This window comes from Pan troglodytes, chromosome 19 (assembly GCF_028858775.2).
Source record: "Pan troglodytes isolate AG18354 chromosome 19, NHGRI_mPanTro3-v2.0_pri, whole genome shotgun sequence".
In the NCBI taxonomy this organism is placed as follows: Eukaryota; Metazoa; Chordata; class Mammalia; order Primates; family Hominidae; genus Pan; species Pan troglodytes.
In genome coordinates, this window is record NC_072417.2 from 20,948,584 (window position 1) to 20,967,674 (window position 19,091).

The 19,091-nt window shown below is 46.9% G+C and overlaps 1 long non-coding RNA gene across 1 annotated transcript; it reads left to right on the forward strand.

Annotated features, from left to right (window-relative positions):
- Window positions 1-1,314: 1,314 nt before the first annotated feature.
- On the forward strand, window positions 1,315-18,930 carry LOC129137739 (uncharacterized). Its single transcript, XR_010152811.1, has 3 exons — window positions 1,315-1,457; window positions 12,135-12,677; window positions 17,521-18,930. It is a non-coding gene; the product is annotated as an uncharacterized LOC129137739 (long non-coding RNA).
- Window positions 18,931-19,091: the final 161 nt, after the last annotated feature.

Here is a 19,091-nt window from a genome sequence, read left to right on the forward strand (position 1 = left end):
GCAGCAAGAGTTCAGGACAGTTTAGCAAAGACTTAGGGATGGGGTGTCCTCAGGACGGCAGGAGACGGAAAAGAAGGTATACAGTGGCTAGGAGACTAAGGACGAGAAGACACTGTTAAGACTTGGAATAAGGCTGAGATCGGAGTTATCCAGAAGAAAGCGGTGAGCTCAACAGGGCACCAACTTCCTGGGGCTGGACTACGGCTGCGCAAATCCCACCCAGCCCAAAAAAGTAAGTGTGAGGAGAGAAGGGAAAAACTAAAAAGGAAAATCAGAAAAAAACAAAAGAGATGGACGGCAGTGCGTGCGCAGGGGCAGTACCCATGCCGTTGCCCGGCCTGCCAGCCGCAGGAGCAGGAGAACTCGGGAATGAGGAAGAAACCAGGAAATGACAGAAAGAAAAAAAAAAAGAACGCAAATAGAGAAATGGAAAAAATAAGAAAGATTGGAAAAAACAGAAATTTTAAAAAAAGGATAATACTAAAAAAATAAATAGTATAAAAGGAAGGCAAAATGTTAAGGCATGTCAAAAATGATCTGTAAAAGTCATAAAAAATGCTATAAAAAGAATTTATGCAAAAAATATTATATAATTTAAAACTAATTTGGCCTTCTAAATGTAAAACTATTAAGTTTATGTGCAAGGGGTATAAGGAAAATAAAATACACTTTTAATAAAAGGATTATAAAGAGGCATAAAAATTTGAATTCTTGCCTACATTAAAAGGTCAAAAAATTTTGTTTTAAAAGTTTAAGCAAGTTTTAAAATGTTAATTATAAAAAAATTCTGTGTATAAACATATCGGCTAAAGTTAAAGGGGTATCATCCAGTTTTTCTATGAACTGAACATAAAAATAAAAGCACAATAGGTTTTTCTTAAAGCACTAACCTGCTCTTTAACAAAAATTATAAAGGGTTAAAAAGAATCTATAAAAATCTTACCTTATAGTCAAACGTTAAAATTAAATAAATAATATCTACAAGGTTTTATTAAAATGTAGTTTAACATTAATAGTACACTAATATAAAGGTAAAATTTAACTTATCTGTTATAAAATCATACAGGAAACATTATCAAATATAAAATGGTGTTTGACTTTCTTTAATCTAAAAACTAATAAAAATAGGTGCTAAAAATTTTCAAAATGAAAATAAATATTGCTAAACCAAAGAGAAATGTTATCTAAGCCCCGTATAAAAAATAAATAAGTCTTGTTCCAATTACATCAAAAAACCCATTAAGGGCCCTCAAGCACAGGGTTAATACCAACGAGTTTCCACCTCCAGCTGCTCCTAGAGTGGCCACAGCATGAGCCATCTGGTGGGGGACCTAGCCGCCAACAGACACTTCCTGTACGGGGGAGGGGGCCAGGCGGCCGTTAGACAGCATAACCGAACCCAACACCGGGGCCCAACGGCAGGGGCTTGGGCAGGAGCAAGGTCCGAGGGCTGCCAGGTAAGTCACAGGGCCACTCATCCCTAAGGCCACAACGCAAGGGAGCAATAAAGGCCACAGGGAGGCCAAGACCTTAAGGGGAGCCAGGCCGCCGCGTCCCCTAGGCAGCGCTCAGCGGGGATGGAGTTGGAGGTGTCACCATGGGGCCTCAAGCCCCAGGATGTACAAAGTTCTAAGAAAAAACCCCAAAGTGTCCCTCAAAAACAACATAAGAAAAAATTTAAAAAATCTTAAGAAGGCACTGAGGACTTATAGACCAAAAAATACCTATAGTTTGCCTTACTTACATTCTACTGCTAATGTCCCCACATTTAAAACAAAAAATCAGTTTCTCAAAACTTATATACTTATCTTCCACTTTCCCTTCCCTCAAAACTAAAAGCCTTTTAGCACAGGTACCACCCCTAACATTTCCAGTACGCCAGCACCAGCTTGAAAACCACGTCCTTATCGAAAGATGTAAAAAAAAGAAAAATGCAAGCCAGCCTAGGAAGAAACCTACCTTAAGCTGCTGACCACCAAGACTGCCATTCACACAGCAAAAAAATAAATTAACACATCGTACCCAAGTCGAGAAAACGTCATCACCATAAAAGTCATAGGCCATTGCTCCAGGGTCAAGCCCTACCAAATTAAAACTAAAAAAACTTTATCTATCTTTTCTCTCCTTTAACTACTTCCCATCTTATTAATGTAACTAAATCTAACTCACCTCAAATTATTACTTTTAATGCCTGTTTAGTTATCACTCCTCTCTTACCAAATAACAAAACCAACGTCTCTATAGTAAAAGTAAAAAACCTAAGGCAAACAACAAGACAAGATATCAAAATATTAAATGCCTGGCTAAAATAAATGAAATATTCCGTTCACTCTTTAAACAAAAACAACTGTTACACTTGTGCGCACGGTGAACCAGAGGTCCAGGTTATCCACTTTCCACTCAAATAGTCCTCTAATCAACAAGACATAGACAACATGGTATCTCCTTTTCAAAGTCCTACAGCCTAGGATAGTAAACTGTACCAAACTCTCTCTGCTATTTCCTTAAGTGCAGTAGTACCCTGCGGGTCTGCTCCCAAGAGCCATACAGCCTCCCATCTTCCAAGGTGAAGTTTGCCTCGTGTCTCTCACGACAAGGGGAGAACTTAGCATTCCTTGAAGATTTAGCAAAATGCAGTGAGGTCAGGCACTTCCAAGAGCTGACCCATCAGTCCGCCCTTATTCATCCCCAAGCAAATATATAATGGTATTATGGAGGGCCTTTACTGAACACTCTGCCAAATAATTAGAACAATACTTATGCTCTAATTCAATTGGCTATCCCTTTTACCCTAACATTTCATCAATCAAAAAATAAATAAATAAACAGATAAAAGAAGCCACAAAAGAAGCAGCAGACCCTTATGGATCTTTTAATTCCCATGTCTATTTAAATGCAACTAAAATTCCTCGTGAAATACCAAATACATTTAAAGCCAAAAATCAAATAGTTGCAAGTCAATGTTTTAGTGGATAATAATTAATAAAATTATAGGTTAAAGTACATTTATTACAACCAGCAACGACTTGTTAACTATACCAAAAATGCTATTAAAAAACTAGCTAAACAAAAGCCACTAATCAAATAGCCTAGAAGAATAAGATAGCTTCAAATATAATATTAGCAAAGAAAGGTGGTATTTTCATTATAATCAAAACTCAGTGTTACACCTTTATCCCAAACAACACTGCTCCCACTGGGAGCATAACAAAAGCCCTCCAGGAACTTACTACCTTATCAAATAAGTTAGCAAAAAATTCCAGCATTAACAACCCTATTTCAAATTCATTCAAGAAGTAGTTCTGCCAATGGCCGGGAACTTAAACAGAAACTGATAAACACAACTCTTATTAAAATATCCCCAGCCCCTCCTCTACCCCATTGAGAAAAACTATTCCTTCTAAAAGATCAAACAAAGCAGCTAAACCAAAACATATTAAATAAGTTTAAAAAATTATGTAAAAGAGAGAAATTATAAAAAGTAAAAGTTACTCTTCAGAGTTTCCCTTATTGAAAAATCGTGTTACAAATAATAATTTCTTTTAAAAACTTTCTTCAAGCCCCCTTGTTTTATGCTAATAACTGTTTTGTTAGGCCCTATCCTATGTAGCTGTTAAACATGCTCACAGGCATGTAGTACATTCTATGTCCTTATACTTTAACCAAAATATCTGTACTGGAATTGCTCGCAGGCACGTCCCAGCTCACAGCCTATGCCCCTTTTTTATTTCGGAATGTTATTACTTTTCTAAGTCCTTTTGTAAACTACTTCCTCTTTTCCCTTGTCTTTCCATTACTTTTACCTGTTTTAAAAAGTTTTAAACTGTTACCCAATCAAGTTTTAGTTTAAATTTTAAGATCTGGCTCCAGCCAATGGAGACACAATACAATTAAAAGGACAAACTAGGTAAAGAATAAAAATTGCATCCCTCCTTTATTTAGATATGCTCTCGCCATTGTTCCATCTATGATGAGCACCCTTTCTGCAGAAAGTAAAAATGGCCTTACTAAGAAAATTAAATTTATATTCTAGTGCTATTTCTTTCTTTCTTTCTTTTTCTTTTTTTGGAGATGGAGTCTCGCTCTGTCAACCAGACTGAAGTGCAATGGCATGGTATTGCCTCACTGTAACCTCTGCCTTCTGGGTTCAAGCAATTCTCCTGCCTCAGCCTCCTGAGTAGCTGGGACTACAGGCACACGCCACCACGCTTGGCTAACTTTTGTATTTTTAGTAGAGATGGGGTTTCACCATATTGGCCAGGATGGTCTCAATCTCCTGACATCGTGATCCACCCACCTTGGCCTCCGAAAGTGCTGGGATTGTAGGCATGAGCCACCACACCTGGCCTTCAAGTGCTATTTCTTTGCAGTACCAGGGAATAAGCATTCTCTTTCTAAATAAACATTTTACATATAACAGCTGCTTCCCAAAGAGTGCCTCATGATCTTTCCTTTTCTTTCAGTGCCATCGGCCATTATCATGCCCTCGTTCTCTGCCAGTGCTCTGGAAGAGCGGGTGGGGCCCATGCCCACAGTGCCCTCTCCGAGTTCTGTCCTCCATGTGGTGAAGTTATCCCCTAAGCCTGTCACACGCAGTCATCCTGGAACTTTGCTTAACTGCTTCGTGGGTTGGGGCCTTTATTTCCAGCCTGGGCAACATGGTGAAAACCTGTCTCTACAAAAAATTAAAATATTAGCCAGGTGTGGTTGCACACACCTGTAATTCCAGCTACTCGGGAGGCTGAGGCAGGAGAATCGCTTGAATCTGGGAGGCAGAGGTTGCAGTGAGCCGTGATCATGCCACTGCAATCCAGTCTGGGCGACAGAGTGAGACCCCCTCTCAAAAAAAAAAAAAAAAAAGTTGTATCTTTAATATCCATTAATTGAAAAACAACAACAAAAGGCCCAAAAATTACCATGAGGACACACGTGCTTTTAAATGAATTTGTGTGTTATTTACCACAGTAGCATCTATGAATTTGTGAAAAACTGTTACTGGTTTAGGCTTAAGGGTTTGCCCAGTCTATCTTCAATCTTAAATGGGTGGGTGTAGTGGCTCACACTTTGGGAGGACAAGGCAGGAAGACTGCTTAGTCCAGGAGTTGGAGACCAGCCTGGGCAACATGGTGAAACCCCCATCTCCTCAAAAAATTCAAAAATTAGCCGTGCGCGGTCACGCGCGCTTATAGTCCCAGCTGTTGGAGGGCGTTTGGAGGGTGGGTGGCGCTGAGGCGGGAGGATCACTTGAGGCCAGGAGGTCAAGGCTGCAGTGAGCCGAGGCTGAGCCACTGCACTCCAGCCTGGGTGGCACAGCAAAATTCTGTCAAAAACCAAAACCAAATCCAGCCAAACTAACAAAAACCAGAGTTGAGTGCAGTGGCTCACATCTGTCATCTCAACAACTCGGAAGGCTCAGGCAGGAGGATAGCTTGAGGCCAGGAGTTCAAGACCAGCCTGGGCAACATCATGAGACCCTTGTCTCTGAAAAAATTAAATATTAATAAATAAAAATGAACACCAGTAGCGTCAGTCTTTGGTTCTCCATCCCTCATTTCATCCCCTTGTCTTCTGGTAATAGAACTTCCTTCTTGTTTTTCTTTTGGGATGAGCCACCTTTGCTCCCTGGGATTCCGCTGGGATTGAGTTACCGCCTTCCAGGCTCAAGCGATCCTCCCACCTCAGCCTCCCAAGTCGCTAAGACCACAGGTGCATGCCACTATGCCTGGCTAATGTTTTGTATTTTCTGTAGAGCCGGCGTTTTGCCCTGTTGCCCAGGAGTTTTTCCTTTAATGTTCTCCTGCTACTTACTAATTTGCTTTGTCACCCTCTGAGCTCATAAGAGCAGAGAGATAGCAACAGGAGCTAAGTAGCTCTAAGCTGTGAAAATATATTAAATATGAAATCGTGGTAGCTATTAGCTTAATTTGTTTTAGGCAAATTGCAAAGTAATTTTTTGGGAACCACTGTCCCACTGCAGTGATTCCATATGGGGATTCCTAATTCCCAGTTTGTTTTTAAAATAATTTGTGAACACCTAATACAAACACGTGATATGAAATTCAAGAGGTACAAAAGGACATACAGCCCTGCACCCTCCCAGTTTCCCTCCCCGAAGGCAACCACCATTATCAGTTTTTCGTGTGTGCTTCCAGAAGTATTCTGTGCCAGTTTTGTCCAACAGAACTTCAATGATGAAAACAGTCACCCGTGCTGCCCAGTTTGGTAGCCATTAGCCACATGGGGCAGTTGAGCACTTGATATGTGGCTAGTGTGTCTTGGAGCTAACTTTAAAAAAAATTTTTTTTTTTTTTTTTTAAGACACAGGGTCTTGCTCTGTTTACCAGGCTGGAGTGCAGTGGTGTGAACATGGCCTCAAACTCCTATTTATTTATTTTTTGAGACAGGGCCTCACTCTGTTGTCCAGGCTGGAGTGTGGTGGTGCAGTCATAGCTCACTACAACCTTGACCTCCTGGATTCAAGAAATCCTCCCACCTCAGCCTCCTAAATTGCTGGGACTACAGATGCATGCCACCATGTTTGGCTGATTTTTACATTTTTAAATTTTTTGGCCAAGTGCAGTGGCTCACACCTGTAATCTCAGCACTTTGGGAGGCTGAGGCGGGCAGATCACCTGAGGTCAGGAGTTCAAGACCAGCCTGGCCAACGTGGCGAAACCCTGTCTCTACCAAAAATACAAAAATTAGCTGGGTATGGTGGTGCGCGCCTGTAGTCCCAGCTACTAGGGAGGCTGAGGCATGAGAATCGCTTGAGCCCTGGAGGCAGAGGTTGTAAGAAGCTGAGACTGTGCCACTGTACTCCAGCCTGGGTGACAGTGAGACCCATGTCAAAAAATAAATAAATTAAAAATAAATAAATTTTTTGTAGAAAACAGGTTTCACTATGTTGCACAGGCTGGTCTCGAACTATTGGCCTCAAGCTATCTTCCCACCTTTGCCTCCCAAAGTGCTTGGATTACAGGCATGAGCCACCAGGCCCAAACTAAATTTATTTGTAAATAGCCATATGTGGCTAGTGGCTACTGTATCAGACCTCACAGTTCTGTACAGATAATGCACAGCGCACAGTAGCATACTATACACGCCCTATTAAATCTTTCTTTGTTCCCTTAACAGCACCTATGCATCTTGGAGATAGATTGTCCCAGTCTGCCTCATTTTTAAGAACTGCTGCATAATATCCTCTTATAATCCACAAAGGCAATCCCAGACCCAGCCTGGAGAGCCATGGGTCATCACTTTTTACAACAAGCTCTAAAATCTTCCACATATACCATAATCAAGGCACTTCAGAACAACCCTAGGTTCCTGATTCCTCCACTGAAGTCCCCATGGCATCTCTGCTCCCTCCCTGCTCTCTCTGCAGTACCGCAGAGTGAACATAAAAGGGTTTAATATAGGCTTCGCCGGGCGCGGGGACTCCCGCCTGTAATCCCAGTACCCTGAGAGACCAAGGCGGGAGGATCACTTAAGGCCAGGAGTTCAAAACCAGCCTGGGCAACAAAGTAAGCCTGTCTCTACAAAACAAAAAAATGAATAAGAGGTCCCTTTTTCTGTGAGATTGATGTAGGGGAGCGGGCCTGTGAGTTAGAAGGGAAGCATTGAGGATCAGCCATTTAAAGCAGCATCCAAGGATGTTCAAGGCTAGAGACCCACAGGTGTATTTTCAGAAACTGAATTGCCTGGCGGGGTTCAGTGGCTCACGCCTGTAATCCCAGCACCTTGGGAGGCCAAGGTGAGCGCGGATCACTTGAGGTCAGGAGTTCAAGAGCAGCCTGGCCAACATGGTGAAACTCTGTTTTACAAAAAAACTGTAAAAATTAGCCAGGCATGGTGGTGGGTGCCGGTAATCCCAGCTATTCGGGAGGCAGAGGTTGCAGTGAGCCAAGATCACACTACTGCACTGCAGCCAGGGCGACATAGTGAGACTGTCTCATTAAAAAAAAAAAAAAAAAAAAAAAAACCAAGCTGGGCGCAGTGGCTAACACCTGTAATCACATAATCCCAGCCCTTTGGGAGGCCGGGGCAGGTGGATCACCTGAGGTCAGGAGTTTGAGACCAGCCTGGCCGACATGGTGAAACCCCATCTCTACTAAAAATACAAAAATTAGCTGGGTGTGGTGGTGTATGGCTATAATCCCAACTACTAGGGAAACTGAGGCAGGAGAATTGCTTGAACCCAGGAGTCAGAGGATGCAGTGAGCTGAGATTGTGCCATTGCATTCCAGACTGGGCAACAAGAGCGAAACTCCATCTCAAAAGAAAAAGAAAAAAAAACCCAAACAAACAAAACCCCTGAATCTCCCTGTGGACACCTTTTCTCTGGCAGCCTTTTTCATTGAGGGCTATGTTTTCTCCAATACTATATGGCCTGCAGACCGCTCAGCTTTCATTCCAGTGAAAACATTCCAGAACAAACTCCAGGTCAATCCCAGGTCTTTCTCCAATCAGCTCAGGATGATGGTGTGTCACCTGCTGCCCAGCTAGAGTGACACCTCTCCAGGCCTCTGACTTAGCTAGGTCTCCACCATGTGACTCCACTGTAGACTCCACGCCTTCTTCTTTTGCAAAGCCTCAAATACCCAAACGCCTACCAAAAGTGGGTAGGGCACCAGGACACCTCCAAGTATAAGTGGGGCTCTCCAGCACGCCTGGACATGGAGGTGTGATGCAGAGTGGTGGCTGCTCGTGACACTCATTTCACCCCTTTCTGTGCAGGTGCCAGAAGCCCAGGAAGCACACATCAAGGCTCACTTGCCAGCGGGGTGCTGCCAATAAAATGTAGTCACGTGGAATTTGGAATGTGGAAAGGAGGTAGAAGTCATCCTTTCCTCCCCCATAGCAGCAGGCGTACAGGCTCTGGTGGTCAGCTGGACTCCATACTCCCCCACCAGTCACCAGCCTGGGGACCGTGGGGCTGCAAGGACCTCAGCAGTGGTTTCCCAAGTTTCCTGCCTTCTTCCATCCTCTGGAAATCAGCTGTGTAGCCTGAAAGCCAGTGGTGCAACCCCATCCCCACAACCTTCACCACTTCTAGCCCCTCCAGTGATAAGCACTAATTGCCTATATACAACCCATTTTTGTTTGAAATATCTAGAGTAATTTCTGTTTTCCTATCTGGGGTAGTGTAACATAAGAAGAAATATATATTTGGTCTCTGCCCACAGTTCCTAACACAAAGCTCCTAAAACCCTTGGAAATTCCTGAATGATGGGGGTGCTAGGAGCATTGTCTTCTTTTTGTAAAAAATGTATCATTTTTCTTCTCTTGAGTGGTTTTTTCTTTTAGAAAACAAACTTTTATTTTAGGTTAGGGGATACATGTGCACGTTCGTAATATAGGTACACTTGTGTCACGGCGGTTTGTTGTACAGATTATTTCATCACCCAGGTACGAAGCTTAGTACCCAGTAGTTTTTTCGGCTCCTCTCCCTCCTCCCACCCTCCACTCTCAGGCCCAGTGTCTGTTGTTTATGAGTTCTCATCATTTAGTTCCCACTTATAAGTAAAAACATACAGTATTTGGTTTTCTGTTCCTGTCTTAGTTTGCTGAGGATAATGGCCTCTAGCTCCATCTGTGTTCCTGCAAAAGACATGATCTCGCTGTTTTTTATGGTTGCACATCTTTTGTTCTAACGTTTGGTCTTTGACCCTGGTTCCTGACACAGAGCTCCTAAATCCCTTGGAATTTTCTGGGCGATAGGAGCATCCTTGGTTCTCATGAGGTGACTCATGGTGGGCTCCTTATTTGGGGACTGGTCATCAAAAAATGTAACTATGGGTGGAAGCGTTGTGCTGTCAGCCCCATTCCCCATCCTCTGGGGTAGGAAATGGAGCTGGAGCTCAATCATGCCTACGTGATAAAGCCTCCAGAAAACTCCTTGAAAGACAGGACTTGGAGAGCTTCCGGGTTGGCGAACACATCCATGTTCCAGGAGAGTGGTGCACCCCAACTCCACAAGGACCCTTCCAGACCTCACCCTGTGTATCTCTTCATCTGGCTGTTCATTTGTGTCCTTTAAAGTATCGTTTGTAATAAATCAGCAATAGTAAGAAAACTGTTTTCCTGGGTTCCATGAGCTGTTCTAGCAAATGTTCAAACCTGAGGAGGGAGTTGTGGGGACCTCCAATTTATAGCCAGTTGGTCAGATGCATAGGTGATGCTTGGCTTTGCACCTGGGGTCTGACGTGGGGGTGGTCCGATGTGACTGAGCCCTTAACCTGTGGAGTCTGGTGCTCACTCTGCTTAGGGCTTCTATGCCTTTGTAGTGTCCTTCTAGAAGGCCTTTCCTTCCTCTTGTCAGCTCAGAAAACTTTTCTTCCACTTCCCTTCTTCTAAGCCATCCCTTACATCTCCTTTCCAGCCGACCAAGAGCAGAACCACGGCTGGCTCCACTGCCACCATGCTGTCCCACACTGTCTCCTCAGGATGTATTCAGATACCCAGCCCTCCCCCAAGTCTAGGAGCCCTTTGAGGAAAGGGATGCTGGCCTAGTCAACTCTTTCCCAGCACCAGGCACAGCATCTGGCACGTTCCATCTTTTTCATGGACTCTCCCCAGGCGGCCTGACCTTCCCTCCTCTGAACCGGCGCATTTCTTGTCTGCATCATGTTTGCCCTAGTCAGATATCGGCTTATTTCCATCTTTTAAAAAATGCTTTATTTCTCTGGCAGGCTTCATTGGAATCACAATTTTCATTCATTTAGTAACTGTTGGCCTCGTATCCACCTCTCTCTGGCACTCAGGTCTCACTTAAGAGCTGGCTGTCTGAACTGTGATTTGCGATCAGTGAGATGGAGACAGAGGCAGCCCTAGGCAGTCATGTTTTGTTCCACCTGACCCTGGGTGCCCCTCCCCCCACCGGCTACAGGCAGGCATGGGCACCAGCCTGGGAGAGACAGCTTATCCATAGTCTGGCCCAGCAGAAACTCTGGGCTTAGACAAAACTGCTCAATTGAGGACAAACTAGGCAAAGTAGAATCTTACTTTGGGAGTTTTTAGAAATATGGTGGGGTAGTGAGAGGTGACAGCGTGCTGGCAGTCCTCAGAGCCCTCGCTTGCTCTCGGCACCTCCTCTGCCTGGGCTCCCACTTTGGCGGCACTTGAGGAGCCCTTCAGCCCACCACTGCACTGTGGGAGCCCCTTTCTGGGCTGGCCAAGGCTGGAGCCCACTCCCTCAGCTTGCAGGAGGTGTGGAGGGAGAGGCGTAAGCGGGAACTGGGACTGCGTGCGGCGCTTGCGGGCCAGCTGGAGTTCTGGGTGGACGTGGGCTTGGCGGGCCCCACACTCGGAGCAGCCGGCCGGCCCTGCCGGCCCCAGGCAGTAAGGGGCTTAGCACCCGGGCCAGTGGCTGCGGAGGGTGTACTGGGTCCCCCAGCAGTGCTGGCCCACTGGCGCTACGCTCGATTTCTCACTGGGCCTTAGCTGCGTTCCTGCCGGGCAGGGCTCAGGACCTGCAGCGTGCCATGCCTGAGCCTCCCACCCCCTCCATGGGCTCCTGTGCAGCCCGAGCCTCCCCGACGAGTGCCACCCCCTGCTTCACGGCGCCCAGTCCCATCGACTGCCCAAGGGCTGAAGAGTGTGAGCACATGGCGCAGGACTGGCAGGCAGCTCCACCTGCCGCCCTGGTGCGGGATCCACTGGGTGAAGCCAGCTGGGCTCCTGAGTCTGGTGGGGCCTTGGAGGACCTTTATGTCTAGCTCAGGGATTGTAAATACACCAATCGTCACTCTGTATCTAGCTCAAGGTTTGTAAGCACACCAATCAGCACCCTGTGTTTAGCTCAAGGTTTGTGAATGCACCAATCGACACTCTGTATCTAGCTGCTCTGGTGGGGCCTTGGAGAACCTGTGTGTCGAAACTCTGTATCTTACTAATCTGATGGGGACGTGGAGAACCTTTGTATCTAGCTCAGGGATTGTAAATGCACCAATCAGCACCCTGTCAAAACAGGCCACTTGGCTCTACCAATCAGCAGGATGTGGGTGGGGCCAGATAAGAGAATAAAAGCAGGCTGCCTGAGCCAGCATTGGCAACCCGCTCGGGTCCCCTTCCACACTGTGGAAGCTTTGTTCTTTTGCTCTTTGCAATAAATCTTGCTACTGCTCACTCTTTAGGTCCACGCTGCTTTTATGAGCTGTAACACTCACCGCGAAGATCTGCAACTTCACTCCTGAGCCCAGCGAGACCACGAGCCCACCGGGAGGAGCGGACAACTCCAGACGCACCACCTTAAGAGCTGTAACACTCACCGCGAAGGTCTGCAGCTTCACTCGTGAGCCCAGCAAGACCACGAGGACACCGGGAGGAACGAACAACTCCAGACGCGCTGCCTTAAGAGCCGTAACACTCACCGCAAGGGTCTGCAGCTTCACTCCTGAGCCAGCGAGACCACAAACCCACCAGAAGGAAGAAACTCCCAACACATCTGAACATCAGAACGAACAGACTCCAGACACGCCACCTTAAGAGCTGTAACACTCACCGCGAGGTTCCGCAGCTTCATTCTTGAAGTCAGTAAGACCAAGAACCCACCAATTCCAGACACATTTTGGCGACCACGGAGGGACTTTCGCCTATCGCCAAGCAGTGAGACAATTGCCAAGCGGTGAGACCATCACCTATCGCCGAGCGGTGAGACTTTCGCCTATCGCCAAGCAGTGAGTACCGTCGGACCCCTTTCGCTTGCTATTCTGTCCTATCTTTCCTTAGAATTCGGGGGCTAAATACTGGGCACCTGTCAGCCAGCTAAAAACGACTAGTGCGGCCGCCGGACTAAAGACACGGGTGCCAGGCTTTCTGGGAAAGGGCTCTGTAACAACCCCCGACTCTTCGGAGTTGGGACGGTTGGTTTGCCTAGAACCAGCTTCCGTTTTTCCTGTACTTCTGGGCTGAGCCGAGGGTCGACAGAGAGGAAAGCCATGCAGCTCCGGGGTCCCGACAACATGTTGGTTGACCCTGTGGCCATGAGTGGAACTCTCAAAAGCATGTCGCCCAAGCGAGACTTGCCCATCTATCCTATCTATCCTGACCCTTGCCCTCTGGGTCCTAATGCCTGCCAGACAAACTTCCTCTTGCCTCTCTTCTCTGAGGCTAGACCTGCCTCTAAAAATTGCTACCTGTCTCTGGTGCTTTTCTAGTTTCTCCTATAAGAATGATTTCTAGTATAAACTCCAGGACTCTGTTACCTTCTTTAGGCACCCGGGCTCACCAATCAGAAAGACAGTTTTTGCCCAAGGCCCCATCATAGTGGGGACTACCTGGAATTTTAGGATCCCTCCTCAGACCAACAGGCCTAAGAAAAGTTATTCCTAAAGCTAGGATATGGGGAGCCTCAGAAATTATATTCTTCCTATTCATACAAGTGAGGAAAAAAGGTGTCACTCCTCCAGCCCTGGAGATCCTTTCCCTCCCTCAGGGTATGGCTCTCCACTTCATTTTTGGGGCATAACATCTTTATAGGATGGGGTAAAGTCCCAATACTAACAGGAGAATGCTTAGGACTCTAACAGGTTTTTGAGAATGTGTGGGTAAGGACCACTAAATCCAACCTTCCTCAGTCCTCCATGTGGTCTGGGAGGAAAACAGTGTTTCTGCTGCTGCGTCGGTGAGCGCAACTATTCTGATCGGCAGGGTCCAGGGACTGTTGCGGGTTCTTGGGCAGGGAGAGAAAGAAAACAAACCAAAACCGCGGGCGGTTTTGTCTTTCAGATGGGAAACACTCAGGCATCAACAGGCTCACCCTTGAAATGCATCCTAAGCCATTGGGACCAATTTGACCCACAAACCCTGAAAAAGAGGCGGCTCATTTTTTTCTGCACTACAGCTTAGCCCCAATATTCTCTTTCTGATGGGGAAAAATGGCCACCCGAGGGAAGTACAAATTAAAATACTATCCTGCAGCTTGATCTTTTCTGTAAGAGGGAAGGCAAATGGAGTGAAATACCTTATGTCCAAGCTTTCTTTTCACTGAGGGAGAATACACAACTATGCAAAGCTTGCAATTTACATCCCACAGGACCCCTCAGCTTACCCCCATATCCTAGCCTCCCTATAGCTCCCCTTCCTATTGATGATACTCCTCCTCTAATCTCCCCTGCCCAGAAGGAAATAAGCAAATAAATCTCCAAAGGTCCACAAAAACCCCCGGGCTATCGGTTATGTCCCCTTCAAGCTGTAGGGGGCTGGCCTTTAATGAAAAGAATGCAGCTTTAGCTGCAGCCCGAGAGTTTAGAGATACCTGGTATCTTAGTCAAGTAAATGATAGAATGATAGCCGAAGAAAGGGACAAATTCCCTACTAGTCAGCAAGCCATCCCCAATGTGGATGCCCACTGGGACCTTGACTCAGATCATGGGGACTGGAGTCGTAAACATCTGTTGACCTGTGTTCTAGAAGGACTAAGGAGAATTAGAAAAAAGCCCATGAATTATTCAATGATGTCCACCATAACTCAGGGAAAGGAAGAAAATCCTTCTGCCTTCCTCGAGCGGCTACGAGAGGCCTTAAGAAAATATACTCCCGTCACCTGAATCACTCGAGGGTCAATTGATTCTAAAAGATAAGTTTATTACCCAATCAGTCGCAGATATCAGGAGAAAGCTCCAAAAGCAAGCCCTGGGCCCTGAACAAAATCTAGAGACATTATTAAACCTGGCAACCTCGGTGTTCTATAATAGGGACCAAGAGGAACAGGCCCAAAAGGAAAAGCGAGATCAGAGAAAGGCCACAGCCTTAGTCATGGCCCTCAGACAAACAAACCTTGGTGGTTCAGAGAGGACCGAAAATGGAGCAGGCCAATCACCTGGTAGGGCTTGTTATCAGTGTGGTTTACAAGGACACCTTAAAAAAGATTGTCCAATAAGAAACAAGCTGCCCCCTCGTCCGTGTCCACTATGCCGAGGCAATCACTGGAAGGTGCGCTGCCCCAGAGGACAAAGGTTCCCTGGGTCAGAAGCCCCCAACCAGATGATCCAACAACAGGACTGAGGGTGCCCGGGGCAAGCGCCAGCTCATGTCATCACCCTCACTGAGCCCCGGGTATATTTAACTATTGAGGGCCAGGAAATTGACTTCCTCCTGGACACTGGCGCGGCCTTCTCAGTGTTAATCTCCTCTCCTGGATGACCGTCCTCAAGGTCCATTACCATCCAAGGAATCCTGGGACAGCCTGTAACCAGGTATTTCTCCCACCTTCTCAGTTGTAATTGGGAGACTTTGCTCTTTTCACATGCCTTTCTTGTTATGCCTGAAAGTCCCACACCCTTATTAGGGAGGGATATATTAGCCAAGGCTGGAGCTATTATCTACATGAATACGGGGAACAAGTTACCCATTCGTTGTCCCCTACTTGAGGAGGGAATCAACCCTGAAGTCTGGGCATTGGAAGGACAATTTGAAAGGGCAAAAAAATGCCTGCCCAGTCACGCAATGCAAAAACACAAAGAGGTGGGAATCTTACACTGACAAAGCCATCAAAACGGGAAGGAGAGGGGAGAACAGCAGCATAAACGGCTAGCAGAGGTAGGGAAAGACCAGCAAGAAGAAAAGAGAGAAAGAGACAGAGAGGAAGAGACAAAGAAGAAGTCAGAGAGAAAGAGGGACAGACACAAAGTCAAAGAGTTAAAAAGAGAGTAAGAGACAAAGAAGTTGAAGAGAGAGAGAGAGATGGAAGTAGTAAAAAAATTAAAAAAAAAAAATAATAAACCAGTGTACCCTATTCCTTTAAAAGCCAGGGTAAATGTCTATCTACCCAGCCAAGGCATATTCTACTTATGTGGATCTTCAACCCATATCTGCCTCTCAAACAGTTTGCAAGAAATAATGAAATCTATCCTTACTTTACAATCCCAAATAGACTCTTTGGCAGCAGTGACTCTCCAAAACCACCGAGGCCTAGACCTCCTCACTGCTGAGAAAGGAGGACTCTGCACCTTCTTAGGGGAAGAGTGTTGTTTTTACACTAACCAGTCGGGGATAGTACGAGATGCTGCCCGGCGTTTACAGGAAAAGGCTTCTGAAATCAGACAACACCTTTCAAATACTTATACCAACCTCTGGAGTTGGGCAACATGGCTTCTCCCCTTTCTAGGTCCTGTGGCAGCCATCTTGCTGTTACTCACCTTTGGGCCCTGTATTTTTAACCTTCTTGTCAAATTTGTTTCCTCTAGAATCGAGGCCATCAAGCTACAGATGGTTTTACAAATGGAACCCCAAATGAGTTCAACTAACAACTTCTACTGAAGACCCCTGGACCAACCCGCTGGCACTTCCCCTGTCCTAGAGAGTTCCCCTCTGAAGGACACCACAACTGCAGGGCCCCTTTGCCCCTATCCAGCAGGAAGTAGCTAGAGCGGTCATCAGCCAAATTCCCAACAGCAGTTGGGGTGTCCTGTTTAGAGGGGGGATTGAGAGGTGACAGCATGCTGGTAGTCCTCAGAGCCCTCGCTTGCTTTTGGCACCTCCTCTGCCTGGGCTCCCACTTTGGCGGCACTTGAGGAGCCCTTCAGCCCACCACTGCACTGTGGGAGCCCCTTTCTGGGCTGGCCAAGGCTGGAGCCCACTCCCTCAGCTTGAAGGGAGGTGTGGAGGGAGAGGCACGAGCGGGAAACGGGACTGCGTGTGGTGCTTGCGGGCCAGCTGGAGTTCCGGGTGGGCGTGGGCTTGGCGGGCCCGCACTCGGAGCAGCCGGCCAGCCCTGCCGGCCCCAGGCAGTAAGGGGCTTAGCACCCGGGCCAGTGACTGTGGAGGGTGTACTGGGTCCCCCAGCAGTGCCAGCCCACTGGTGCTATGCTCGATTTCTCACCGGGCCTTAGCTGCCTTCCCGTGGGGCAGGGCTCGGGACGTGCAGGGTGCCATGCCTGAGCCTCCCACCCCCTCCATGGGCTCCTGTGCGGCCCGAGCCTCCCTGACGAGCGCCACCCCCTGCTTCACGGTGCCCAGTCCCATCGACTGCCCAAGGGCTGAGGAGTGTGAGCGCATGGCGCAGGATTGGCAGGCAGCTCCACCTGCCGCCCCGGTGCGGGATCCACTGGGTGAAGCCAGCTGGGCTCCTGAGTCTGGTGGGGCCTTGGAGGACCTTTGTCTAGCTCAGGGATTGTAAATACACCAATCGGCACTCTGTATCTAGCTCAAGGTTTGTAAGCACACCAATCAGCACCCTGTGTTTAGCTCAAGGTTTGTGAATGCACCAATCGACACTCTGTATCTAGCTGCTCTGGTGGGGCCTTGGAGAACCTGTGTGTCGAAACTCTGTATCTAACTAATCTGATGGGGACGTGGAGAACCTTTGTATCTAGCTCAGGGATTGTAAATGCACCAATCAGCACCCTGTCAAAACAGGCCACTCGGCTCTACCAATCAGCAGGATGTGGGTGGGGCCAGATAAGAATAAAAGCAGGCTGCGCGAGCCAGCATTGGCAACCCGCTCGGGTCCCCTTCCACACTGTGGAAGCTTTGTTCTTTTGCTCTTTGCAATAAATTTTGCTACTGCTCACTCTTTAGGTCCACGCTGCTTTTATGAGCTGTAACACTCACCACGAAGATCTGCAACTTCACTCCTGAGCCCAGCGAGACCACGAGCCCACCGGGAGGAACAAACAACTCCAGACGCGCTGCCTTAAGAGCTGTAACACTCACCGTGAAGGTCTGCAGCTTCACTCCTGAGCCAGCGAGACCACGAACCCACCAGAAGGAAGAAACTCCGAACACATCTGAACATCAGAACGAACAGACTCCAGACGCACCACCTTAAGAGCTGTAACACTCACCGCGAGGTTCCGCGGCTTCATTCTTGAAGTCAGTAAGACCAAGAACCCACCAATTCTGGACACAGTAGCATTTGGGAATAATAAGAATTGTAGCTGGGCATGGTGGTACACGCCTGTAGACCCCCAGCAGCTGCCATCATCCTCACCATCCGCATATTATTGATATATTAACTCTTTGATGGCAACCATGGCTTATCCCCCCTGTCTCCCTATGCCCTACAGCAGGGCAATGGAATGGTTAAGAGGCTTTGAAGTCTAACAGTGCTAGCTTAAAACCCTAATTTGTCATTTTGGATGTGTGGCTTTGGACACTTGGGGCAGGTCACCTATGTTCTTCGAGCCCTGTATCCTTATCTGTCAGATGATGATTTTTTTTTTTTTTAGACGAAGTCTCACTCTCTTGCCCAGGCTGGAGTGCAGTGGCATGATCTCGGCTTACTGCAAGCTCCACCTCCCGGGTTGACGCCATTCTCTTGCCTCAGCTTCCCGAGTAGCTGGGACTACAGGCTCCTGCCACCACCCGTGGCTAATTTTTTTGTATTTTTAGTAGAGACAGGGTTTCACCATGTTAGCCAGGATGGTCTCGATCTCCTGACCTCGTGATCTGCCCGCCTCAGCCTCCCAAAGTATCAGATGATTTTAACAACTATGCTTCCATGACTTGCTGGGCTAGATGATATGACTGTAAAATGCCTAACCCATGGTTTAGCATCAAGTAAGCAAATTGTAAATGGTAGCACTGCTCTGCCTATGACTATTTAGTCTTGTGCTTTAAACTCAAATATTTGTTGGCCTACTGAAGTTACCACACAGAGAAAGATGCTTTTCATTCTCAGTAAAGAACTTTGGGAGATAACTGGGGCAGGCAGCAAGAGAACAGATGTCATATGTCTAGCATCAGCAAACTCATCAGAACTGATGGGCAGCTCACTTTGCTTAGAACCTGCACCAGCATACACACAGGGCTGCCTCCCAGTCACACTGCTCCTGGGAAGGTAGGGGGGCTGCTGTTCTGCAATTAGCGCGGTTCTTTACCTCCTATTACCGAACTGCCAGAGTTCATTTGTGTTCAGTTAGGTAGATGACCAATTCTTGTTCATTCCTATTTTCTTTTGCTCACTAATGTGTTTAACGTTCACTAACCTACCAAATGTGATTTATTAGCGACCTTTTCTTTGAAGATGGAGTGGAGGAATCCTAGCGCTTTCTGCAACATGCTACTGCTGTTATGGAACAGTGCAGATATGGAAGTGCATCAGCCGGGGATGGGGAGAGGCTAGGGCAGTACATGTGAATGGAGAGGTA